Genomic DNA, 27,949 nt, shown 5'->3' on the forward strand with positions numbered 1-27,949 from the left:
AGTGGGTCCAGTCTCACTGCGGACTCACATGGGAGCTGCCTGATGTGAGGACTGTGGTCCTGCCCCAGCCTTTGGCGAATGGGACTGACACCTCCTCGCTGGCCCCTACCTCCCAAATGATCCAGCTGAGACACGCCCTCCCGTGGCTGAGTTCCGTGGGAAGCAGTGTCTGATTTCTCCACCTCCCACCTCTCTCTCCACACCACATACTCCCTAAAGTGACTTTGGGCTTCCCAGACCCTTTGCCCAAGAGGATTTCTCTCAACTAACCAACTCTGCCAGCAATGAATGAGACCTGGCAGGGGGAAAAGGCAAGCAGCTAGTGAACTGGCAAACTACCTGCCCGCCACCCAGATGGGGAAATGAGGCTGCAATGAGAGGAGAGAGAGAAGATGAGGGAGGGGAGAGGGAACAGGCAGGGCAGAGAGCAGGGAAGCCAGAGGGAACATGCCCATCACGTCTCCACAGGGGACAGGACCCCGAAATGTGAGTGGTTGGCTTGGACGGTCTTTAGTACTTTAAAATACCATGAAAAGAAAAACTTTTCAAAGCAAAGTAAAATCATTACATTGTTGTTGTGGATTTTTGTTGTTAAGCAACTTCACAAAGTAAAATGTCAGATCCAGGACTGGCTATTAGTTCGCTTGGATAGAGTGTGGTGCTGATAACACCGAGGTCACGGGTTCGGATCCCCATACCAGCCAGCCAGCAGCCAAGAAATAAAAAAAGCCAGATCCCTATATAATTCTTATTTTATACAGGTGCTCAGCCCCACAACATATAGCCAAATTAAATCATTAATATGAAAGCATAGTTGCTCACAGTGATCCACAAATGAAAATTAAAAGCCCTGCCAATAAGTTTTCATAGGGGGCTCTTAGCCAGCCTGCCGATGGCCTCAGGAGACCCTAGTCAGAAGAATCAGCCTGGAGGCTCTTTTCCCAAAGTTGGCAGAGACTCACAGGCTGACACATAACCAGCAGCTTCTCTCGCACCACTCCGCTTCCCATAGCAAGAGTCACTACGCAGATTCACACTCTTCCTGCCTAAGTGAGCATATCCTGACCTGCCCAGTCTCCCTGTCACCATTCACCTCCTCCAGGTCACCCTGACACCAGTCTGGGTGCTGCCCAGCCCCACTGGCTCTCCTCTGAGGCCCAGTCCTGCTGAAGGGGTGAGCCTGGCCTTCAACTGAGAACCACGTGATTTAACACCCCCCAGGGAGGATAACTGACCCAAATGTGACCAATCAGCCTCTCTCCTGGGAATCTGGAATTGCAACTGAGTCCTGTGAGTCAGCGTTGGTGCTGGATCCAAGAGGTCCTGTGTGCAGCATGGAGAACTTGCTGGAGCTCTCCTTTTAGGGAGGGGAAGAATGAAGCCCCCTGTGCAAGCCCTCAGGGGATGAAGAAACTAACCTCAGGTCATGACTCCGGAAGTGCAGGAGGAATCAGAGATCCTCCCAAAAAATTCCCTACCCTTTCTGCTTAAGCCAGCTGGAACGGGTTTGTGTCCTCTCCCACATACCGATCTGAGGGCAAGGATTTTTGTCTGTTTTATTCCAGCACCTAGAACGTTAGAAGCTGAATGAATATGTAAAATGAGGCCCCACTTAAGCTGATTTCTAGGGTTCCTACCCACACTGTCAGTCAATCCACTGAACACCTCTTGGATTAATCTGCTTACTCCTCTGCACAAAGACCTTCAAAAGATACCTGACAAAATCCAAAATCTCCAGGCCAGCCATTAGGGCCTTCCATGGACTGGTGCTCCCACACCTTTCCCGTTCTGGGTTCCCATCTCCTAACGCAAATATTGGGGCCTCCTGCTGTTCCTCGAGCATGTGCTGCTCATGCCCAGGCCCTGGTCCACCTTACTTACTCAATCATCCTCTCCACTTCAAGCAACGAAGTCCCATCCATGCTCAAGGCCCAACTCAAGCATCATCAGCTCCTCCCAAAGCCCTCTCTGTGGCTTCAGTAGGAAGAATACCTTTCTCCTTGCAACTAGTAGAGGTATCCATGTGTACCGCTCACACGGCACTCCATACGGGAGACAGCTTGTGTGACACATAAGAGGACACCCAGTCCAGAGTCCAGAAGTCAGTTGTTAGCTGGGTGACCTATGTCGTCTCATCCTTCTGGGCCTATTGCTTCATCCCCTCCAATCTTGCCCCCACTGCATTATTTTTCTCCATAGCCCTCACGACCTTGTACCATGTAACTTAGTGTGTCTGTGCTCATGCTAGAATGTAAGCTCCATGAGGGCAGGGATTTCTGCTGATTTTGTTCACTGCCACATCCCCAGCACTGGAAGAGTAGGTACTCAATAAACATTTGTTGAATGAATAAATGGATACGTAAAACGAATCTGCCCTCTGGTGATGAGTCTATGATTCTTTTAGAGCAATGGTGATCAAAGTGTGATCCTCAGATCAGCAGCATCAGCTGGGAACTTGTCAGAAATGCAAATTCTTAGGCCCACTCCCGAGCAACTGAATCAGAAACTGTGTAACAAGCTCTCCAGGTGATTCTGATGAGGTACAGTTTGAACACCACTGTGCAGAGCATCTACCACTCTAGATACCCAGCAAGGCAAGTGGTAGGCACACAATGTGTAATGAATGGACCTTAAGGGTCTGTAGACAGGTCTGGAGCTGTTAATGAACCAACCAGACACTTGTTCTGCCTCCTTAAAGATAACAGGAACATGTTAAACTCAGTCCCTGAAATAAACAGAATGAGCACACAGAGTGATCATTCCCCTCACCCTTATTACTAAGAATGCTACGGACTGCTGAAGCTGAATCTAGAATGGCTGACGAAGAGCTCCCAAGAGTTGGAGCGTGAAAGCAGCAGCCCCCGCTGCAGGCTGTGGGTGGGAGGCTGCCACCGACTTCTTGCCTTCTGTCTGTAGCAGCAGCCCCAGAGGCACATTAGCAAGCTCAGAGGCTATGAAATAAAATGAAGCATGGGAAGACAGTGGCCGAGGGCTGAAGGTCTGCACCTCCTGGCAACCGTGAATGCCTGTAAGCTGGAAAAGTGCCACCTGCGCCCCTGGTGCCAGGCAGAGACACAGGAAGAAAGCTTTGTGGGAAGAAAGTCCCTTTGTGGTTTGTGACTCTGGTCTGGGCGACAGCTGCTGTTGTCTGCTGGGCAAAACCTCCAAATCAGCAGCAAAAGCCCAAAACACCTAGATTTCTCCCCCCTTAAGCACTTTATGCAGGAATAGCAAAGTCATGTCTTAACACTTCAAAAACCCCAAAGGAATAGAGACCTAAGAGGGAAACTCACATCAGTGAAGCAGCTCTTATGTGTCCTGCCCCTCTGCTCCATTCTCCACGTTGCAGCCACAGGGACCTTTGTAAAGTGCAAGTCTGATCCCTCACTCTGCTGGTTAGAACACTTCAGTGGCTTTCCACTGGCCCTGGACAACGTCCAAACTCCATAGCCAGGCAGTAAGATCTCTCAAGAGCTGGCCCAGCCTTCCTGTCTGGCTTCCTCTCTTACCTCTCCTTTCATCCCCTTTGTCACTAACCCACTCCCACTCCACGCTGGGGCCATAATGACCAGCCCTAACTTTCCCCAACACAACACACCCACCACAGGCCCCTCTACTAGCTTTACCATTTCTGCCCCAGCCCATGGCCCAGCCCTCAGCCCTCAACTCCACCCTGGTAAATTTAGTCATCCTCAGCTCTTGTCCCTACAATCCCAGGATTCCATCCTGACCACATACCCCCAACACACACACACACACACACACACACACACACACACACACACACACACACACACACACACACGATAGTTAAGCCTTCTGTGTGTTTTCATAGCTTCTTGCCTTTCTTCCACCATATGCATAGGTAGACCATAGACCATAGATTATGGACCTATTTGCCTGGGTTCAAATGTCCACTCTGCCACCTAGAAGTCAGGTGCCTTGGGCAAGTCATTTGAACTTTCTGAACCTCAGCTTCTTCATCTGTAATGAAGCACCTACCTCACTGTCTTGTGAGATTAAATGAATTTTTTTGCAATTAAATGAATTAATATATGTGAAGGCATTTGGTAAGAACTGTGTGAACTCTACGTGAGAGACAGAGTGTGTGCTACTATTCTTACTACTCTTACCACACCATGTTGTAATTACCTAGGCTATAAGTGGCAGATAGGGGCAGGGGACATACTAGACTAGGACTAGTCTCTGTCTTGAGGGGCAAACACACTACATAAGTGTTTGATGATGGATGGCAACTCCTCTATGCTTGTGCCACTGTCCTGCACTGCCTCACAGTGGCTGTCATCCCTAGAGAGTAGAACAACTTGTTCTAGGGGGAATTATTAATTACCATCAGCTCAGGCAAGAAATTCTTCCCTATTTTTTAATGAAAGAAGCAAATGAAAGAAGATAAACAAAGGGCCAATAAACACATGAAAAGATGCTGAGCATCATGGGAAATGCAGTTCAAAACCACAATGAAATACCACTTCATACCCATTAGGATGACAGCAACTACAAGTGTTGTCAAGAATGTGAAGAACTAAGAACCCTCGTACGCTGCTGTTGGAAATGCAAAATGGTGCAGCCATTGTGGAAAACAGTTTGGTGGTTACTCAAAAAGTTAAAAATTACCATACAACCCACCAATTCCACTCCTAGGTATATATTGGAAAGAAATGAAAACATATGTCCACACAAAACCTTGTACTAGAACATTCATAACATCATTATTCATAATAGCCCCAAAATGTAAACAACCCAAATGTCCATCAACTAACGAATAGTTAAACAAAATGTGGTATATCTATAGGATAGAATATTACATTTACAGCCATAAAAAGGAATGAAATACTGATACATGCTACAACATGGATGAACCTTGAAAGCACTATGCTAAATAAAAGTCAGACACAAAGCACCACAAATTGTATGATTCCATTTATATGAAATGTCCAGAAAAGGCAAATCCATAGAGACAGAAAGTAGATAAGTGGCTGCCAGGGGCTGGAAGGGAGGTAAATAGGGAGCAGGAAGTGACTGCTAATGGGCCCACTCTTTCTTTTCTGGAGTGATGAAAATGTTCTGGAATTAGATCATTAGGATGGCTGTGCAAGTCTGTGAATATACTAAAACCCACCAAATCGTACACTCTAAATGTACAGTATATGAATTATGTGTATCTCAATAAAGCTAATTTTTAAAAAAGCAGCAACTAGACCGACAGTAAGAATGACCACTGCTATGTGCCACATAGTATGCTGAACAGCTGTTGTATATTCACTCATGTCTGGAATTTCAAAAAAGGCAAGAGAGGCTAGAGAATTCCAGAATGAGCCTAGCACAGCCTCGGGTACAAAGCAGAGGCTCCACAGCACTTTTGTCTAGTCTAATGATTCACTAAGAAGTGCTGGCACAGACCAGGCTTGTTGGGGAGGAGACCAGCCCAGAGCTGGAGGAAAGTAGGCCTGTTAAGCCCACAGGTAAAGTGGAGAGGAACTGAGGGGAGGCATTGTGATCCTGGGACTCAGTTGAGGGGCCCCATAGCAAAGCTGAGGGACTACTCTGGATCCCGCCCCCCACCCAAGAGCAGGAAAGAGAGGGCGACGGTAGTCACATGCATAGACTCTGGACTGGACTGTCTGGGTTTCAGTCAGACTCAACTGTTTAAACAAGTTTCCTAGCCTCAGTGGCCTCAGTTACTGTGGAATATACTATAAAGCAAATGTACCTCACAGGGCCTGGTTTTCCAAAGCCTTGCAGTTTCAAATATTTACCTTGCAAAGGACAGGAAATTTTCCCCAGACTATTGAATCTCTGTTGCAAGCTAAGAATTGTAACACAGCAAAGCTGAAGGTTCTAAGACAGACCATTACTAATTGATACGTAAAGTTACTAAAAAGCTGCTGGAGGGAAAAGGAATGTTTGCTAAATCAAGCCTTTGTTGCAAATTGCATTACAGAAGGTCACCTTGCTTGAATTACTGAATGTTACCAGCTTCTATTGTTAAACTTGTTAAACTGTACTTAGCAAAACCCCCACCTATGTCTCTTCCTGTAACTTTTGTCTGGAGAAAATATGCAGGAAGAGAACCCCGATTCGTGGTTAATTTCTCAAACGGAAGAATTGCCTCACGCTTGAGGGTCCTGGGATATTAACCCCTTTCTGGGGCTGCTCACTGCTCAAAAGAGATGGGCTTTGAGTAATCTTTGGCGGCTCCGTCACCCAGGGGAAAAGGGGTGACAGATCCGTGGGAGGCAAAGCAACAAGTTACCTCACTGGAGAGATGAAGGTCATCCAGTCCTTACCTCACAGGATCACAGAGTTGTGAGAATTAAATGAGCTCACGACACCAAAAGCACTCAGAACTGCGCCTACACATGACAACAGCTCCATACGTGCCAGCGGCTGCTGCCGTGAGCTTCCTCCGCATGGTCACTACTGTGTGAGCGGCACCGTGTGACTACGTGCTCAACGGACCAGCGGGAGCCGTGCAGGGCGGCGGCAGACGGGCAGCCACGTCTACTCCGGGGTCTCTTGGGTCGAGGGCCTCGCACACAGACTGCGCGCGTGGTGCGCCGCCAGGGGCGGGAGGGCCGGCGACCGGCCCGGCCATAGGGGGATGAGGCTCTGGGAGCGGCGGGGCAGGGGCAGGGCGAGGGCGGAGCTAGGGGAGGGCCGCCGGGAGGGAAAGGCCTGCCCGGAGACGGGGCCCGGGAGCGCGGTACCTGGAGTCGAACTTCTGGCCCTCGGGGAACGTCCCCACGTAGTGGTAGCGCACGAAGTCGCCGCTGCGCACGGTGCGCGGGCACTCGTCGGGCACGAAGCGCCGCTCGATCTGCAGCTCCGCGTCGGAGTCCAGGCCCAGGCCCGCCACGGGCGCCGCCTGCCCGGTCACCCAGAGCAGCAGCAGGAGCAGCGGCGGCGGCGGGGGCCGCCCGCCCCGGGGCCCGAACGCCATTGGGGCGGCGAGGAGACGAGCGAGCGGGGCGGCGCGGGTCGGGCCTGGGCGCGGGGCGGAGCTTGCGAACGTGGAGAAGGCTCGGGCGTCCCCGCGGCGGCCACGCCTCCCTCCCGCCCTCGCCCCCTCCCGCCCTCGCCCCCTCCCGCCCTCGCCCCCTCCCGCCCTCGCCCCCTCCCGCCCTCGCCCCCTCCCGCCCTCGCCCCCTCCCGCCGCAGCCGTGAGGGGAGGAGCCCGGCGCGCCCGGGCCGCCAGGCCGCGGGGACGGGATGGCGACTTGGGAAGGGACCCGGTCCGGGCCTAGGGAGCACGCGTCCACCAGCGAGACAGCCTGAACTCTCCGGACCGGGCTTCGTCCCGAAGGCGGGAAAGAAAAGTGGTTGCTCCCAGGCCCACCGCCGGCCTCCGCCCGGCCCTGGAGACCGCGGATTTGGGGCGGCGGGAGGCGCCTACGTGGCCGCGGATCCGATTTCCCGTTGCTGCTCTGGGGAGGGAGGGAGGGAAACTTAGATTGTTGTTGTTGTTTTTTTAACTTAGTTACAAGGGTGGAGTCCACATAAAACTATTCTTCAGCATTTACTTTTTTCATTGTCTTTATTTGTTATTACTTTTACCTAAGACAAAAGATACTGACTGCCCATTCATCGCATTTATTTTTGCTACTTAGAGAAAAGGGGAGGCATGTATTGCGAGACTCCCCTGACAGTTGTCCCGACTAAAGTCTGGAGTTGCTAACTGTGAGTGTCCTCCAAGCCACTAACGGATGCAGTGCAAGCTGATGCTTACTAGCAAACGTCCTGCAAGTTCCCACTCACGTGACTATGCCAGGTACAACTTCATCGCAGAGACCCGGATGCCACAAGAAATTCATTAGAGTAGTTAAATGCATCCTCAGCTGAGAACTGGCTGTTATGATTTATTAAAACTTTGGAATAATAAAAGCAAATCACCAAAGGTTTCTCAGTTCGCTTTGGAAGCAAACATAAACCTGATGCCAAAACCTGGCAAGGATAGCAACAAAATTACAAAATACAAAAAAAAAAAAGCAACAAAAGAAAAGAACAGAACAACAACAAAAAGAACCTGGGCACCAATCTAATTTATAAATATATTTTAGGGATATATATTAATATCATATTCATTTAATATAAAAATGTATTAAAGGAATAATACATATTATATGTGTATTATTAATACACTACCCAGGTGACCTTCTACAAGTTAATTAACAAAGTTGCAGTTATCCTCTGTAAGAACAAAAAACATGGTATTGATAAGATTGTTATAGATCTAATTATTAGATTCCAGGGATCTAATGAGAAACTAAACGTAGTACTCAAGAAATGTTCATTGTTCCTATTACAGTTTAATCTAGAAATAGAAAGTCTATTAATATAATTATAAGACAGAAGAGGGAACAAAACCCTAAGATCATATGGCCATAGACTGAAAAGGCATCAGATAAAATCAAACATCTACCTCTTATTTAAAAACAAACAGTAAACCCAGGAGCCACAGGTTACTTGTGTGTTGCAAAGAAAACCTGTGTGTCTCAAATTTAGTCTTCTTTCAGTCTCCCCATCTCAGTGAGAGGCATCACGCAACCAATAAAGAGCCTTCTTCCACTCTTTTACCCTCCATATCAAATCCATCACAAAGTCCTCTCAGTTTTCCACCTTAAATAGCTATCTACTCTGTCTATCCTATTTAACTCTTCCCCATCCTGGTCCAAGCCTCCTCATCTCCTGCTACTTCTATTTTAGCACATGAACTAATATGGAATTGAAAGTAAAAGTTAAATTATAAAAGTATAAAGGGAAATGCACAGGTATATTTATAATCCTGAGATGCAGACAGTCTTTCTAAGCATGATTCCAAGAGGGGGGAAGAAAAAAAAAAAAAAAAGAAAGAAAAAAAAACTAATAAATCTGTCAGCCACACCAGCATAGGCAGCAAAATGTGAGTGAAGGAGCCTCCGGATTATGCCAGCCCCGACATGTCCAAGTCACCCCATCCATTTGGGCAGTCCAGCCAAGGCTCTAAAAATCATGGAGCAGAGACAAGCCATGCCTGCTGTACCCTGTCAAAATTCCTGACCCATGGAATTCATAAGCATAATAAAATTGTTGTTGTTTTACCCCTGCTAAACTTTGGGGTGGAATATTATACAACAGACAACCAGAACACGATCTCCAATGATAATACCAACAAAACCAAAGCCAGAGTACATAAGCAAGGAATTCAGAAAAGAAGAAATATTAATAATATGAATAGATTATGAATAAATATATTCGCTCTCACTAGCATTCAATAAAATAAAATAAAAATAATAAAATACCTTTTTCACCTCTCAAATTAGTAAGATTAAAAAATAAATATAATAAACATTGTTGGTGAGGAGGTATAGAAAATGGATATTCTCACACACTGGCCGTGAGTACATAAATTAGTACAGAATTTGGAGAGATACATTGGTTTTTTGGTTCCGAGTGACAGAACTGCAAATTCACTCAGGGAATAAAGGAAATGTATTTGGGAAATACTAGAGGTTCTCAGTTGAAGAGTTCAGCATCCAACCTCAAGAAATGGCAGGTTTCCAGCTGCCAAGAGGAGTTTAAGAGTTACAAGAACCAAGGATACAGATGTTTCCTAATAATCTGTCTCCATTTCTAGTTTCTGCATCTTCTTGTGTATGGGCGTTGTTCTCTCTAAAATGCAGACTAGGGGCTGGCCGGTTAGCTCAGTTGGTTAGAGCATAGTGTTAGAACACCACGGATAACACTCTGTACTGGCTCAGCCATCAAAAATAAATAAATTTTACAAAATAATTTTAAAAATGCAGACTATCTTTTGCCACATATCAAAAAACAACACCCCTGACATCTCCCAAGTTTAACATCTTTCAGCTCCGTTACCAGAAAGAAACTAAGTCTTTCCCAGCATCAGCTTTTTAAATCACTATGTTGGGACTGGAACTTGGTCAGCCAATCAGCTGACCAAGGAGACCGAGGCTTTGCAGTGCAGTTATATCTACCGAGGCCCTCCCCTGCAGTTTGGAAACCATTCCCCAGAAGGGGAAACCACAGGGAGTTTAACAGTAACTTATAGGGAAATTTGGCAATATGTATCAAAAGCCCTAAAAATGGGTATACTCTTGACTCAGCAATAGCATTTCTACCAATTTATCCTTAAGGATGCATGCAAAGACTCAGCTACAAAAATGTTCATTACAGTATCATTAGTAATAAAGGAAAGTATGAGACTGTTTAAATTAATTATTATACATCCACATAGCCATTAAAAGTGGTGAGTAGAATTCTGTTTATTTAAAAACTAAATATGAAAGTATAGAAAAATTTCTGGAAGGAAATATATATATATATTAAAACATATATATATATATGTAAAATAGTGGTTAAAATATCATAGTGGTGGGGTTATGGACAAGTCTTTTTTAAATTTTCTTATACCTACCAAATATTCCAAGCTTTTGTAACAAACTTCTTATATAAAAAAATAATGTTTAATGGACATTATTTGGGGAAATGATGTTTTTATAAGAATATGTAATGATAGGAAAAGGTACTCATGAAATAATACACAATATATTATGTGAAGAAGCTAGTTTCCAAACAATATTTATAGAAATATAAATACTGAAATTTTTAATTTTTAAAATATTTATTATTTTTTATATTTATTCAGTATATCAGTTGGTGGACATTTGGGTTGCTTTCACTTTTTGGTTATTGTGAATAATGCTACTATGAACATTTGTGCACAAGTTTTTTGTGTGGACATACGTTTTCATTTCTCTGAAATGAGGGTACAGTTGATCCTTATTTGCAAGGTCAATATTTGAAACTGCAAGGCTTTGGAAAACCAGGCCCCGTGAAGTACATTTGCTTTAAGAATCCTCTACGGACTTCTCAACAGACGCTCTATGGGCCAGAAGAAAAGGGATGATATACTCAAAACACTAAAAGAAAAAAACTGCCAGCCAAGAATAATATACCCAGCAAGGCTATCCTTCAGAAATGAGGGGAAAATAGTATATTTTCCAGACAAACAAAAACTGAAGGAGTTCACCACCACAAGACCAGCCCTACAAAAAAACCTCAAGGAAGTCCTGCATCAGGAATTCAAAAAGAAATAATCACTGCCATGGATACACAAGAAAGAACAAAACCCACTGGTAAAAATGCAAATGAGAAAGAGAAAGAAACTAAATCTTACCACTAGAAAAAAAGCATAATGACAATGTAGTAAAAATGTTTGCAAATTTTGTTAATCTTTAAAAGGAAAAAAAAGATTTATAGACAGAAAAAGGAAAGTGATATACAGAAAATGGAAGTGAGATACAGAAACAGCTGGATGTTTGCCTTATTTGAACATGATTTGAACAGTTGGCTGCCTGTGAATGGTTGAAGTATGGCTGCTGTGATTGGCTGAGACTCAAAGACTATTATAAAAGCATACTTCCAAGTTAGGTTTCCAATTTGTTTACATACTACATTAGGTTTTGGTTCATATGTAAGAACTCAACTATGCAAGTATGAAGGCTTTCTCGGACCAAATTTTGGTTTGATTTATCATCTTGTATTCTTCTCTTTAGCCATGATATGAGGAAGCTGTCACCTTCCTTTCAAAATATACATGAGCTCTCCTAAAATTGACAGTGTAGAGGGAACATCTCCTCCAAATCTTGTCACCTTCCTCTTAGAAACGACCTCTCACTAACAAGCACTTCACTGTCATGGTAGTCTCTCAGAAAGGAGGCACCTCTTTACCTTTAGCAGAATCGTGGACACAGAATACTTTCCTTACAGTTACCCTGTTGCACAGAGGAGACAAAATAGGAATATCCTATTCCAGAAACCCAATCCCCATATAATATCATACATAAAATATCTACACTAACATGTTGTAGCAGATTGAATTATGTCCCCCAAAACTCACTGAGGCTTGAATAGTGTTCCCCAAGTTTATGTATTAGAAACTTGGCCCCCGCTGTGACTGTTAAGAGGGTGGGACATCCTATTACGGTAATCAAAAGGTAGAGCCTTGAAGAGGTGATTGGATTGTAGGACTGTGCAGTAGTGAACGGATTAAAAATGGTGGTCAGGGGCATTGGTTCTGAGGGCTTTAAAAGAAAGGGAGAGCCTGTCTTTCTCTCTCCCTGCTCTCTCTGCTTCCACCATCTTGCAATGTGAGACCCCTGGGTCACTGTCACCACCACCAGATGGACTTTGGACTTCCCAGCCTCAGAAACTATAAGTGATAAATTACATTTTCTTTATAAATCACCCAGTTCCATGTATTTTGTTATAAGCAACATAAAAGGACTAATACACATGTATAAACTTTAAAAGTATTTAGACATACATTTTATCTCTTGATCTGCCAATGACTCTGTGAAAAAGATATACCCACTCCCATTTTAATGATGAGAAAACTGAGGGAGGAAACGCCCCCTTAGCCAGTTGAGTCAAGACTTCTGGAACCACAGCTGCAGTGCCAAGAAAGAGATCTGCCTGTCCATCCTTCGGCCTGGCAACCACCTCCCATCATACATGCAACCAGTAGAGAAGTAAAATAATTGAAACAAAGTTGTTTGGCTGGTAAGCTCTCAAATCAGGGCTAGTCCCAGGTCAGTCTGACACCAGCATCTGACCATCTTACTATCCTGCCCTGTGAAGGTAGCATGTTTAAAGATGCTCAGAAATGTTCTTGTAGTTTCTTGCATAAGGTCTTTGGAAGAATTTCCAAGGGCTCCTCTCAGCCTCCCATGTTCCTGTGTGCCATTGGCCACAAAGTCACAGCACAACTCCACTTTAGAGTTTTGCAGGTCGCAAAGAGTAATTTGATGTCAAAGATCACCAGGGGAACAACATGTACCTGTTCCCCTTTCCCTACTCAACAGTCTCTCTCTAGGGCTACAATGACTTAGTGGCCAAGAAGAGTAAACACAGCATAAGAAGCAAACAAAACAAACAAAAACAGTCAAGGGATAAAAACAAAGGTGAGTAGATGTGGCTCCCCAGGACCTCCCTTGAGCTCACGGAGGAATGCTTAAAGTTCATGGTCTTGGCCACCTGCCCAGAGTGTGATAGTCACCTATTCTGGACTATCTATCTGTCCTCCTTTTTTGGTTTTAACTTTTTCTTATTTTCCTACCTCTTTTGGATTAATTCATATTTCTTCACATTACAAATCTAATAAGTTAATTACATTCAACAAAAAACATACTAGACAAGGCTGAAAAGCAAATTAGTAAATTAGTGGTATGGAAGACTTGAAATAATCATAGGAAGGCAAAGAAAAAAGATAAAGAAATCAAAACAAGTAGAGAAATGATAAATATGGAGTGACTAAGACTATCCAATTTACACATAATCGATGTACCTGAAGAAAATATCCAGGGACATGACACAGGAGAATATTCCTGAAATAAAAAAGAAAGAAAGAAAGCTAAATGTAAAGTTAAAGCAAATCTTAGCACGCCAAGAAAAAAATTCCTCATGTAAAATGATTAACATAAAAAATTCGTCCAAGCAAAGCAAATCATGTACAAGAGGAAAAATGCAAGTTGGGCTCCACCTTCTTGAACAGCGCCACTCAGTGTCACAAAACAATGGAGCCAAGGGTCCAAAGCTCTCCACCCAGATTATAGTTCACGTATAGAAGCAAAGGCAGAACTTCTCAAAATGAAACTATTCAAGGAATCTAGCACTGATAATCTTTGTTGAAAAACAATGTTCTCCAAGATAAATCAAAATAATGAACTTGGGAAATGAAAGGCTGTGGTATAAAGACATGATGAGCATTAAGTTCATTTAAATATAGAGTACACAACTGTGTGAACTATGGTTTTAGACTCTAAATGCCATAAACCAAAGAAGAAGTAAGAATAATCCTAAGCAACAAAAATAAAGAGGCCCGTGAAGGGGAGCAGTAGGAAAGAGGATAGACGTGATAATGTCTTCGCAGACATTCTTTGAATTGGATTTCTGTAGCAATCTACCAACCAGAAAATTCTACCTTGTATATCAGGATGTCAAGGATGCTTTAAAAGTTGAAATGTGCAGTTAAAACACATAATGATTCCAATTCCTTAGAGGTTTTGTGTGTGTGTGTGTGTGTGTGTGTGTGTGTGTGTGTGCGCGCGCGCGCGTGTGTGTGAAATACGTCCATTTAGTGTTTTTTTGTAATCATAATAACCATTTTTCTTTTCTTTAGACGGCTTTTTTAGAAAGTAATATCTCTAGTGATGAAAAAAAATTCCTTTAGCTTCACAATCGTGTCGTTTTTTTCTGTTGACTTTAAGTAAAATAAAATTCAGTACTTTCTACTTTAAGAGGCATGTATGGAGGGTCCCTTTCCATCTATGTATTACTCTATCTACCTATCCACGTCTTTATCCACCCTTTCATTGGTTTATAGGGACAGTGAGATATCTTATATGATGTTTACCAAACTGTAACACTGGTTATTTATAGGTGGTTGAATTTTTGGTGATGATTTGCTTTCTTTTATGTACTTTTTCGTAGCCCTTTATGGTTTTTAATGGCTATATCACATTTTTATTAAAAACAATCAAGTTTTATACAGAAACATGCAAACAAAAGTCAGCCTGGGTTCCAGTCAGGAACCTTCTACTCCCCCTGTGACTGTGGACAACACATGCAGCGATCTGGGCCTCAATTTCTCACGTGAGAAATGAAGGGGTTGATAGCTAAGACTTCTCCAATTTTAAAATCCCATGATTCCGTGAGGGAGAAGACACTCAAGGACAGGAAAAACAAGACTAAAGTAGAAAGAGAGAGGCTGAGTGGTGACTGACACTTCCATTCTGCCTCTTCGGGCTTCTAAGTGTTTTAATTTCTTATCAGTCATTTTAAAATGTTATTATCTGATCAAACACTATGTGTGCTCTCCAATGTCTCTGTAAGTCCTCACAGACATTCTTTGAATTGGATTTCTGTAGCAATGTACGTAAGAGGAAATTTACCTCTTAGCTTCAGTGACAACATTATCCTAAGAACCAGTTAAAAATCAAGATGAAACTTTCAAACTTAAAAATATGATCTCCATTAAGTCTCTGGGGGTGACTTTGTGAAGACTCACCAGGACTAAAAGCTGTGAATCCAGTCGGGGAGAGTCCACAGTAGACTCTGGAACGTCAGAGGAGTAAAGGTGGGGGTGGAGGTGAGCAGGTGTGGGCAGGGACCAGGAAGAAGGGAAGGGTTTTGGAATAAAAGGGGGTGGGGGTGAGAGGGACAGACGGTAAGAAGAGAAAAATAGATGAGGATCAGTGAGAAGACAGAGAGCCAGGGACTAGAGGAGAACATGGCACGGTCCACGCCATGGCAGGATCCTAAAGGAGTCAGCTTGGGCTGCCCTCTCCGAGTTGGCAAGGCCCCTGGAGGGAGAGCTGTCGGCAAGGCCACAGCTACGAGCACTTGCTGCAACTGTAAGGGGTTCCTGCCTTGGCTTCGTGGCTTTTGCCCTCTCTTTCGACAGTTTGGTTAGCGTGGCAGTTCTCTGAATTCCCAAAAGATTATAAAAATAACACAAATAATTATGCAGTCATCGAACTAAACATTCCCACAGAGGATCCGAGTAAATTGGACAATTTAAAATTATCCCCTTATGATAAATTGACCACACCAACATATGTTCCAAAAGCACTGCTCATGACTAAATATGAGCTGCAGCCTAATGTAAGTTGGCAAACATCATTTACTGGAGATTATATTAATGGCAAGAGAATGGTTGGTATTAATGAGAAATTATATGATTGGGACAAATTAAGTATATGGGAATGAAACTGTAGAACCCCCTTTACTTGGTGGTATCCAGTTTTAAATAAATCATTAAGAATTAGATATTGGGATAAAAATAGATGCTGTAAAATTATTAAACCTGCAAAATTAGACCTAAGAGGCAAATGTAACTGGTTTTGTGAGGGACGGTGCTGTGCACAAGGACACTTTAACATTTAGATCAAGATTATAGGGCCACAGCGAATGCATAACCTCAAGATGTGCATGATAATGCTGCTCAAATATCCCCTGTTCTTTTTCCATATAAACAGTAGGTTCATTCCATTAGAACATAAGATCATTACACCCCCATTAGAATTTAAATGTTAGCATTTTTCCTTTTAGCAAATTTGTACTTAACATTTAGCAGTAGACATAGGTCATATGATAGTACTGTCTATCACTTTACAACTGCAATAGTCCCACCCTGTTAATAGGGTAGATATTAACCACAGCTTGCCAACTGGAAGAGGTCACAGGTTAACTTCAAGGCAATGAGAAGATGGTCCTGATCTGATAACCTGATACCAAAAGGAGAAAGCATGATCTAATCACCTGAGACGTGCTAACGAAGGAAAAAAACTGGCTTCCCCTGTCCTTTTTAAATTATTAATTCAAGCTTGCTGATGGAATAAAAATGATACCCAAAAAACCCCTGCAGAGAAAAATCTAAATAAAAGGCATTGTCTCAGGCTCTCCTGTGCTCCAGCTGCAACACGCCGACAGCCTGCAGAGAGAGAACATGCATACTGATGCATTGAGGTCTCTGTCTGTGTTTTTTATTTTCACCGGCTTCCTCAGGCCTCCTTCAAGGACCCGCAACTTGACTGGAGCTGGTCTCCGGCAAGAACAGTAAAAAATGATCCGATTTTGCCAGCAGAATCAGAGAGAAGGACATAATGAGAGGAACATCTAAGCAATGTGAGGCCAGGATGGACTGGAGCAGCACAGGGCAGGGGAACGGGGCCTGAAGGAGGATGGGTCTGAGCGAAAGGCAGAAAACTAGGCTGTGTCCTGTGCCCCTCATGGCACACGGGAAGTTAACATGTTAGCAGTGAAATCTAACAATCCAGGAAGCGAGGCAGGGCACTAAAGGAAAGGTTCCACCTCCCACTGAGTCCCACATCAAGGGCTTGTGAATGAGAAGGTCCTCCGAGAGCAATAAGCCCTGGAAGTTAAGCTGTGTCCGCTGTTAACTTTGGCCTGGCACACAGTGAGCATGGCTACGGGACGACTGGCATCGAGAAAGCAGCCCCCAAATCCATCTGTGCCGACCCGAGGCGCGGGGAGTTAGGGAAATTTGTTCCAGGCAGCTCCCTCTTCCCACCCTTCCCAAAGACATTCCAAGAGGTTCTCCTACTCCCAGTACCAACAAGGTACCTGAATTCACCTCGACAATACACCTGAATGAGGAACACTGGACTAGAAACCAGACCATCTTGGTTGTAGCACCCCCCCCCCGCCCCAGCCTCAGTGTCCTTACCAATATGTCTTGCCTGTCCTCACTGGGCTTCCTGAAGATCAACCGAAGCGGTATACAGAGGTGGTGGGGGTCTGCACAGCACTACTTAAATGTGAGGAATCACAATTATCTAAGAGCAATAGAAGACCCAACTCGAAATTACTTAAACAATAAAGGAAATGACCCTCTCACCCCCACCCCCCTTTTATTCCAATATCCTTCCCTACTTCCTGGTCCCTGTCTCATACCTGCTCCCCTCCTAACCCCCACCTTTACTTTTCTGAATTTCAAGAGTCTACTGTTGACTCTCCTTGACTGGACATCTCAGGATGAGAAGTCTGGATGCGGGACAGCTCCGGGACTGGTTAATCAAAGATCTCTACAACATCCCCAAGGGCTCAGGGGTCCCCTTCTCTCCTCTGTTACCCCCCAACTGTTAATGGTTAGAAATAATTTTAATTCTCAAATGTTTCTACTGCACTGCAGAGGACTACAGACCTGCACCCCTCACCCTGCGGACAGTGAGAATTCCTTGAAGACTGATATTTTGGACAGAAAAAAAGGGAAGATTTTGCAATGTATTTTCTAATCTATCCATATTTCTTTAATATACAATAGGATGTGATTTTTCCCTTTTACTCACTTTTTTCCTTTCCTTATCTCCCCAGTGCAGCAAAATAATGGCATCAAGGTTACATCGTGAAAGGTAGTCAAGATAAGCAGGAGACAGTCTAGTCTTTTTTTAGTTGCTCTATTCTGAAAGGTCTAAAATATGACCAGTAACACAGATCAAGGACCAGCTGTAGCTTCCCCACCATAATTGGGCCAATACCCAGGCAATTGTGCTGGCATCAAGAATGAAGCTGGTATCTTAGGAGGCAGCAGAAGAGTAGAAAAGACTGGGGAGATAATGGGCAGAGGGGTTGTTAGAGGGTGAACAGAACCAAGGCCATTTTGTGCCCTGCCAGCCATGTTGACTCCTGCTCAGCCTCACTCCTTTGTTTCACTGACCACCTTAACCTTAGGGCAAATGTAAAGGGAACATAGGCTTCAGGGAGTAAGTGATTTATTACAGCAAGTGGCATCTGTGGTCTAAGCACTAACTCACAAGACACCTCCCACCCCTCATGGATCACAAGACACCTGGTGAATGATGTACCAAGTTATCTCTCTTAAGATGTTTCCTTGAAGTTATTTTTAGAAATAGCGACTTTTACTATATAAACATTGTCTAACCTCAAAGATCTAGAGCTCTCATTTGTAGACGTCTGATTCTTTGCTGCACACGGTTTTCTTGTAATGGAAGTAGCCCCCATTAATAAATATCTCTGATTACCAAATGGACCTGCCAACTTCCTTCATCAGTCTCAAAGTACCTTTTCAATCTGAAGGGCATTGTACTTTATCCCCCTCCTCACACAGGAGTACAACAAGGAGGGAGTACAAAAAAAGTATTTCTCTCTTGCTTGGGCTATGTGCCTCTGTACAAGTGAAGGGTGCCCCCACATGTATTCATGGTTGGCTAATGATCATTTTAATCTCTCTCCCTCTCTGGAAACGAACTGTACCTGTACACCCCTCCAGCTGCTACAGACATCAACTAAAGGGTGATGGGTAAGAATAATGTTGTAGAATTATAACCACCAGGGAAAGAATTCCTGTTTGTCTCATCGGTTAATAGATGGGGTGTTATGGCACTGAGTCTATCACTCTCAGAAAACTGGGCTAGCTTCGAGAGATGGCCCTGTGTAATAAAGAGTCTGACTCCATTTGTGATGCTTGACCACTGACGACTTTCAAACTACATCTCCACTTTCGCCTGTGCCCCATATGTGGGCAAGCTGATAAGAAAGCGCATGCACTCCTTCCCTTAGCGTTAGAGGGGAAGTGCAAACCACACAAAGTGCTGGCCCTTGTGCAGGAACATTCATCCAGGTCCCACCCTCTAACCACAGTAAAACCCAGGGCCACTCATCTTTCCTTTGCTGATGCCATTTTTGGACTGGCTTAGGTGACTGACCTGCTCTCCCAGAAAGCCTTAATATGTGAATAATAAATTTCTTCATACCCTCTTGGTGCATGTGTGGCATCACTAATCTTGACATTAAACCAATTTGGGGTGGGGGGGTCCATCATGCTTTCATAGAGTGAGTATGACACCCTGTACGTCACCTTGGATAAGTGATCAGAAACTTCTCAGTCTGTTGTCAAAATACGTAAAGAACCCAGACTCACAATTTTCACTACTTTATAAGCTTTAACTTACTAATCAAGGAGAGATGTTTAGATTGCAGCCCAGGAGTTGGTACCAAGTTACGCTGTCAGACCATTGAACTGCACATCTGTTATTTTTTCCTACCCAAGATCCCACACCTCTCCTCCCCCCTCTCTCTTTTTTCTCTCTCAGTAACAGCAACTTGATTTTCCTTTGGTGGACTACCCTTTTCCTACTATCAGTCTATGTGCCTTAGGTAAAGATGATCATACCCCTCGTAATTAGGGGTGACCTAGGCATGGCCAGTTAGAGTGCTGCATCTCCCTAGCCACAGTGATTGTTTCTATTACAGCTACATGACCCTCGCTAAGGCAATGAGGATAATACATGGAAGTCTTACTGGAACTGAAAAGGTGTCTTTCAATTGGGGCTGCTAAACTGGAGCCATCTTTGTCTTCTAGTATCCATCTTTGCCACCACAGTGGGAGAACCCACATGAGAATAAAGCAATACAAAGGAAATTGAAGCTGAGGGGAGAAGAAAATACTGATTATATCATTTCAGCACCTAGATTTAGCCATTCCTGAAGCTTCACCCTTGGACATTTCACATATGTGAACTAATAAATTCCTTTTATTTTCCTCTCCTTAAAACAGTTTGATTTGGATTTTGGTCCATTGCTATTTTCAAAAGAGTCTTGACTGATACTTGCTAAAGCAGAAATATCAATCCCTGGGTCTTTTTGCTGAGAGAGCAAATCATTATGTAAGTATCATATTCCTTGATTCATGATACTCTTTCATTTTTGGTTCATACATGGTTCTCTGTGATTTTTCATTTGTGTGTATTTTATATATATATGTAAAATACATATATGTGTTTTATATATATGTGTGTGTGTTTGTGTATGTGTGTATATATATATATAAAATATAGTAAATATCCATGAACCACCATCCAGGTCAAGACTAGAATATTACCTGTAACTTATATCAACCTATGTGCAATTTACCTGTACCATCTTCTGCCCTTCTGCAAGAGCTTACCATCATTAAATTTTATGTTTATCAATCTTTTGACTTTTAAAAACATATAGTATTTTTATTCTGCTTTGTTTTGAAGTTTATAAAAAAGTAACAAAGTGTTTATAAATAACCTTACTATCACATATATTATCTTACAGGTCTTAATTTTAAAAAATTATCCATGAGATAAAGAAGAAATCCAAAAGCAATTAGGAAAAAAAAAAAAGCCATTAGAAAGTATTTTGAACTGAATGTAAATTTTAAAATAATACATAAAATTTTTAAAAAAAATCTGTGGGGAGAGAGAATTCTGGGAAGACGGTAGAGAGGAAACACCAGGAATCTGCCTCTCCATCTAGACAACAAATGCACTGACAGAATCTGTCTGATGGAATTATTTCGGAACTCTGGAGTCGACTGATGTTAACGTTGGTCAATTTCAGATCTCAGCACAGTAGTAGCTACCCATATCTCATCTCCAGCCATGTGGCAGGCATCTGAGCATGAGTTCCTGGAGCAGCCTGTACACAGCTTGCAGGAGCCAGGGTGGGCAAAAAAGAACCTATCCTCCAAATATTAGGGATCTGTGCTTAGGAAGTGCTGACGAAAAGGTCTGAAGCCATTGTTGTTGCACCTCTCCCCACTGCTGCAAGCCCCTCCACCTTTGGCTGAAGCACAGGGGATTTAAAGTCCAATGCCCACTTTTCACCCCCCCGTTATTCATTTTTCTCTTTTTCTGCTTATGGGGCCAGGCATTAAAGACTAGAACATTAAAAAACAACTACACATATTGGGAAAATTAGAAAATGACCACGCATACTCAGAGACAGGCACAGGCTCACAAAAGACCTGCAAACACTTTACATTTACACCTCAGGCTGATCCCTGGCACACAGACAGCCTACCACAATTTTTAAAAACCCAGAAAATACTGGGAAAGGGGGAGAAAGTGAGTTCTGGAGTTACCACATTATTATATTAAATGCTCTGTTTAAAAAAAAATCACAAGGCATAGAAAGAAAGAGGAAAATATGGTGCATTCAAGGGAAAAACTAAATAAATGAACAGAAACTGTCCCTGAAAATGGTCTACCCAACAAAGACTTCAAAATAAATCTTTTAAAGATGATCAAAGAACAAAAAAAAAAAAAAAAGGGCTGGCTGGTTAGCTCACTTGAGATAGCATGGTGCTAGTAATGCCAAGGTCACCTTGGTACAGATCCCAGTACCAACCTGTTGCCTTGACTCACAAGGATTTGTCACCCCTTTCCCCCTGGGTGATGGTGCCATCAAAGAGTACTCAAAGCCCATCTCTTTTGAGCAGTGAGAAGCCTCAGAAAGGGGTTAATCTCCCATAGCCCTTAACAGCAAGGCATTGCTTCCATTTGGGAAATCAACCACGAACCGGGGTTCTCTTCCTGCATTTATTCTCCAGACCAGCAAGTTACAGGAAGAGACATCAGTGGGGTTTTGCTAAGCACAGTTTAACAAGTTTTAACAATAGAAGCTTGTAACATGCAATTAAGTGATCCACTAATAAAAGCTTGAGCTAGCAAACATTCCTTCTCCCTCTAGCAGCTTTTTAGTAATTTTACATACCAATTAGTAACTTGTCTGTCTTTGAGCCAGCAACCTTGCTGTGTTACAGTTCTTATCTTACAACAGAGACTCGATAGCCTGGGGAAAATTTCCTGTCCTTTGCAAGATCAATATTTGAAACTGCAAGGCTTTGAAACACCAGGCCCTGTGAGGTACATTTGCTTTATGAATCCTCTACACCAACCAGCTGCCTGCCAAAAAAAAAAAAAAAAAAAAGGATAACTAAAATAAGATGTGGAGAAAGTCAAGAAAATGATGTATGAAACACATGGCATTATCAATAGATAGAAAACCTTAAAAATCAGAAAGAAATTCTGAAGCTGAAAAGCACAATAATGAAAATGAAAAACTCACTAGAATGATTCAAAGGCAGATTTGAGCACGGAGAAGAAATCAGTGAATTTCAAGAGAAGACATGAAAAGCAAGTCTGAGGAACTGAAAGAACAAAGACAAAAGGAAAGTGAACACAGCCTAAAGGACCTATAAGACACCATCAAGTGGATGAACTTATGCCTTGTAGAAGTCCAGGAAGAAGAGAAAGAGGCAGAGACAATATTTGAATAAATAACAGCTGAAAACCCCAAATTTGATGAAAGACATGAATATAAAAATCCAAGAAGCTCAACAAACTCCACATAAGATGAACTCAAAGAGATCAACAACAGGACACATCATAATCAAACTTTTGAAAAGCAACAAGAGAATCTTTAAAGCAGCAGTAGAGAAGCAACTCATCACATATAAGGGATCCCTAATAGATTATGCACAGATTTTTCATCAGAAACTATAGAGGCCATAAGACAGTGGGCTGATATATTCAAATTGCTAAAAGAAAAAAACAAACAAACTATCAATCAAGTGTACTAGTCCATTTCTGTTGCTTATACCAGAATACCTGAAACTGGGTAATTTATAAGGAAGTGACATTTATTACAGTTTTGGAGGCTGGGATGTCCATGGTCCAGTGGGGTGCATCTGGTGAGGGCCTCCTTCTTGGTGGTGACTCTCTACAGCAACACAGAATGCCAAATGGTGAGAATATGGCGAGAGCAAGAGAGATAACCTTCTCACTTCCTCTTCTCACAAAGCCATCAGAACCATGTCCATGAGAACCCATTTAACTATCAATCCTTTACTCCATGAGTGGATCAGTTCATTCAGGAGGGCACAGTTCTCATGATCCAATCACCTCTTAAATGCCACAATAAGATTTCCCACTCTCTTTTTTTGTTTGTTTTTTGTTTTTGTTTTTGGCAGCTGGCTGGTATGGGGATCCGAACACCTGAGACCCTGGTGTTACAACACCACACTCTAACCAAGTGAGCTAACCAGACAGCCCAGATTTTCCACTCTCTTAACACTGTGATAGGGTTTGGATGTGTTGTCCCTGCCAAAACTCATGTGCAAATCTGATCCCCAATGTGGCAGTGCTGGGAGCTGTCTGAGCCATGGGGGCAGATGCCTCATGAATGGATTAATTTTAAAAATGAGTGAATTTTTGCTCTATTAGTTCCTGCAAGAGCTTGTTGTTTAAAAGACCCTGGCATCTCCCCTCTCTCTCTCTTGCTTCCTCTTGCCATGTGATCTGCTTGTACCTGCCAGCTGTTTGCTGCTTTCCGCCATGAGTAGAAGCAGCCTAAGGCCTGTGTCAGATGCAGCTATCCCGAATCATAAGCCAAATAAACCTCTGTTCTTTATAAATTACCCAATCTCAGGTATTTCTGTTATGGCAACACAAATGGACTAATACACATTGTTACAATGGGGGTCAAGTTTCTAATACATGAACTTTTGGAGGTGAAACATCTAACCTGCACCACCAAGAATCCTGTATTGACCAAACTGTCCTTCAAAAGTTAGGGATAAATTAAGACATTCCCAGATAAACAAAAGGTAAGGGAGTTCATTACCGCTAGACCTGCTCAAGAGATGTTCCAGGGAGTACTAGTACTGCAGGTTGAAATGAAAGAACATTAGACAGTAACTAGAAGCTGTATGAAGGAATAAAGATCTCAATAAAGGGAAATGCATGGGTTGTTATAAAAGCTAGTATTATTGCAACAATGGTTTCGAACTACTCTTTTTGTTTTCTACACAATTTAAGAGACTAAAACATTTTTTGAAAAACTATTATTAGTCTAAAAGCTAGTACTGTTGTAACTTCGGTTTGTAAATTCACACTTTGTTTTCTATATAATTTAAGTGGCTAATACATTTCAAAAAATTATTAGTTTATGTTTTGGGGTACACAATGTATAAAGATATACTTTTGTGACATTAACAACCAGAATTATTAAAGGAGCAGAATTTTTGTATTTTATTGATGTTAAACTAGTATAAATTCAAGTTAGAGTGTTACAACTATAGGATGTTAAATGTAATCTCATGATCATCAAAAGAAAAGGAGCTATAAGATACATACAAGAGGAAATGAGAAAGGATTTTAAAAGTTTTGCTATAAAAAATCACCTAAACACAAAAGAAAACAACAATTTGATCCCAGCACCGGCAGCCACCAAATGAAAAAAGAAAACAATAATGTAGGAAATAGGCAAAAAAAGCTGTAAGACACACAGAAAACAAATAGCTATATGACAGAAGTAAGCCCCTCATTATCAGTTAATTATTTTAAATGTAAAGGATTAAACTCTCAAAAGATAGTGACTGGCAGAGTGTATTTTAAAAGGTAATCCAACTATATGCTGTCTATAAGAGTCTTGCTTTAGATCCAAAGATGCAAATATATTGAAAGGGTGGAAAAAGACATTCCATTAAATAATAACCAAAAGAGAGCAGAAGTCACTGTATGAATATCAGACAAAGCAAACGTTAAATCAAAAAAGGTTACAAGAGACAAAGAAAGATATTATATATTAATAAAAGGTTCAATACAGCAAGAAGATATAACAAGTATAAACATTTATGCACCTAATGACAGACCATCAAAATATATGAAGCAAAAACTAACAGAAAGGAAGAAATAGTTCTACATTTATAGCTGGATACTTTCATATCTCACTCTCAGTAATGGATGGAACAACTAGACAGACTATAAGTAAGGAAACAGAAGACTTAAACAACAAAATAAGCCAACTAGATCTAAAAGACATTTACAGAACACTCTACCCAACAACAACTGCATGCATATTCTTTTGAAGCACACATGGGATATTTTCTGCATAGACCATATATGAGGGTACTTCAAAACATTTGTGGAAAAACAGCATTAAAAGATAATACAAATCTTTCCATTAACATTTTGAAGTACCCTTGTATTAGGCACAAATTAAGTCTCAATAGATTTAAGAAGATAGATATTAGACAAAGTATCTTCTCCAACCATGATAGGATGAAATTAGGAATCAATAATATAAGTAAAACTGGAAAATTCACAAATTTGTGAAAATTAAATGACATATTCTTAAATAACCAACAGATCAAAGAAGAATCAAAAGGGAAATTAGAAAATACTTAAAGACCAATGCAAATGAAAAGCTTATGGGAGGCAGCTAAAATAGGGCTAAGGGGAAAATTTATAGCTATATATGCTTACGTTAAAAACCAGAAAAGATCTCAAATCAACAACCTGACTTTACAACTTAAGGAACTAAAAAAGAAGAACTAAACCCAAAGCTAGAAGAAGAAAGGAAATAGTAAAGATATCAATAAAACCAAAATTTGGTTCTTTGGAAAGGTCAGCAAAATTGACAAACCTGTAGTTAGATGAACTAAGAAAAAAAGAGAGAAGACTTAAATTACTAAAATAAAAAATGAAAATGGAGATATTACTACCCATTCTACAGAAATAAAAAAGATTATAAAGCAAGTATTATGAACAATTATACACTGATAAATTAGATAACCTAGGTAAAACGTATGAATTACTAGAAACACCAAAACTAAGACTAAATCATGAAGAAATAGAAAGTCTGAATAGTCATACAACTAGTAAGAAGATTAAATCAGTACTCACAAATCTTCCAACCAAAAAAGCTCTGGAACTAATAGCTTCACTGGTGAATTCTATTAAACATTAAAAGAACTAACACCAATGCTTCTCAATCTTTTCCAAATAATTGAAGAGGAAGGAAAACTTCCTAACTCATTCTGAGGTCAGCATTGCCCTGATGCAAAAGCCAGACAAGGACGCTACAAGAAAATAAAACTATAGCCCAATATCCCTTAATATTGATGCAAAAATCGTCAACAAAATACTGGCAAAATGAATTCAGCGCCATATTAACAGGATTATACACAATGACCAGTGAGATTTATTCCTGGAACTTAAGGGTGATTCAACATATGAAAATCAATAAACGTGAACTGCCACATTAACAGAATGATGGGAAAGGAAACCCACAAGATCATCTCAACTGATGCAGGAAAAGGATTTGACAAAATCTGATATCCTTTCTTGATTAAAAACACACAATAAACTAGAAATAAAAGGAGACTATCTCCACATACTAAAAGTCATAGATGAAAAACCCACAGCAAACTTCATACTCAATGGTAAAAGACTGAAAGCTTTGCTTCTATGATAAGTAATAAGGCAAGGACATCTGTTTTTGCCACTTCTATTTAACATATTACTGGAAGACCCATTAAGCAAGAAAAACAAATATAAGACATGTAAATTGGACAGTGTATTGGTTTGTTTCTGTTAATTATAACAAATACCTGAAACTGGGTAATTTATAAAGAAATGAGATTTATTGCTTAGTTTTGGAGGCTGGGAAGTCCAAAGTCCAGGGAACGCATCCAGTGACAGCCTTGGTGGTGGGTAATAACTCTTCATAGCAAAGCAAGGTGTCTCATGGCAGATGGCAGAAGCAGAGAAAGAGCTAACTTCTCACTCCTCTTTTTGAAGCCCTCAGAACCATGCCCATGACCACCATTAAACCATCAATTAATCCATTTATTGGGGCATGGTCCTCACAGTCTAATCACCTCTTCAAGACCCCACCTTTCAATGACCATAATTTCCTGCTCCCTACAGTTACAGTGCGGATTAAGCTTCAGTGAATTTGGGGGGACATTCAATCCACAGAAGACAGGTAGAAGTAAAATCTCTGTTTGCAGATGATATGATGTTGTACGTAGAAACCCTAGAGTTCACACAAAAAACAGAACTAATAAACAGATTTGGCAAAGGTGAAGTATACAAAATTAACACACAAAATTCAGTTGCATTTCTATACACTAACAATAAATAATCTGAAAAAGAAATTACAAAATCAATTCCATTTACAACAGCATCTAAAAGAATAAAATACTGAGGAATAAACTTAATCAAGGAGGCGAAATACTTATACAATGAAAACTATAAAACTTTGCTGAAACAAACTAAAGAAGACATGAATAAATGAAAACGCATCTCATTTTCATGGGTTGAAAGACTTGGTATTGTTAAGATGTCAATACTACCCAAAGTGAGCTACAGATTCAATGCAATCCCTGTCAAAATCCCAATGACGTTTTCCAGAAATAAAAATGCCGATCTTAAAGTTCATATGGAATTTCACGGGAAAGCAAATAGCCAAAACAATACTGAAAAACAACAGAGTTGACTAGCACCACACTTCCTGATTTCAAAACTTACTACAAAGCTACAGTAATCAAAATAGTATGGTACTGACACAGAGACAGACATACAGACCAATGGAATAGAAGAGACGGCCCCACAATAAACCCTCACATATATGATCAAATAATTGTTGACTAGAGTGCCAAGACATGTTTTGCAAGGCATTTATAGTAGTCTTACTGGCCTAGGAAATTTCCATCAGTAGTTAATGCACCAATCCCCTCTCAGAGGGAAGCCTGATTTCCAAGATTTGAGACTCATCAGTGTAACTTCAC

At 41.7% G+C, this 27,949-nt stretch overlaps 1 protein-coding gene across 1 annotated transcript in view; it reads right to left on the reverse strand.

Moving 5' to 3' along the window:
- LOC134386519 (ral guanine nucleotide dissociation stimulator-like) overlaps positions 1-6,994 on the reverse strand; it is a 45,075-nt gene extending 38,081 nt beyond the window's left edge. The window contains exon 1 of the mRNA XM_063108724.1: positions 6,729-6,994. The gene's annotated coding sequence lies outside the window, so the exon portion shown is untranslated. The remainder of the gene's footprint in view (positions 1-6,728) is intronic.
- Positions 6,995-27,949: the final 20,955 nt, after the last annotated feature.

Source organism: Cynocephalus volans, chromosome 9, assembly GCF_027409185.1.
Source record: "Cynocephalus volans isolate mCynVol1 chromosome 9, mCynVol1.pri, whole genome shotgun sequence".
Classification (NCBI taxonomy): domain Eukaryota; kingdom Metazoa; phylum Chordata; class Mammalia; order Dermoptera; family Cynocephalidae; genus Cynocephalus; species Cynocephalus volans.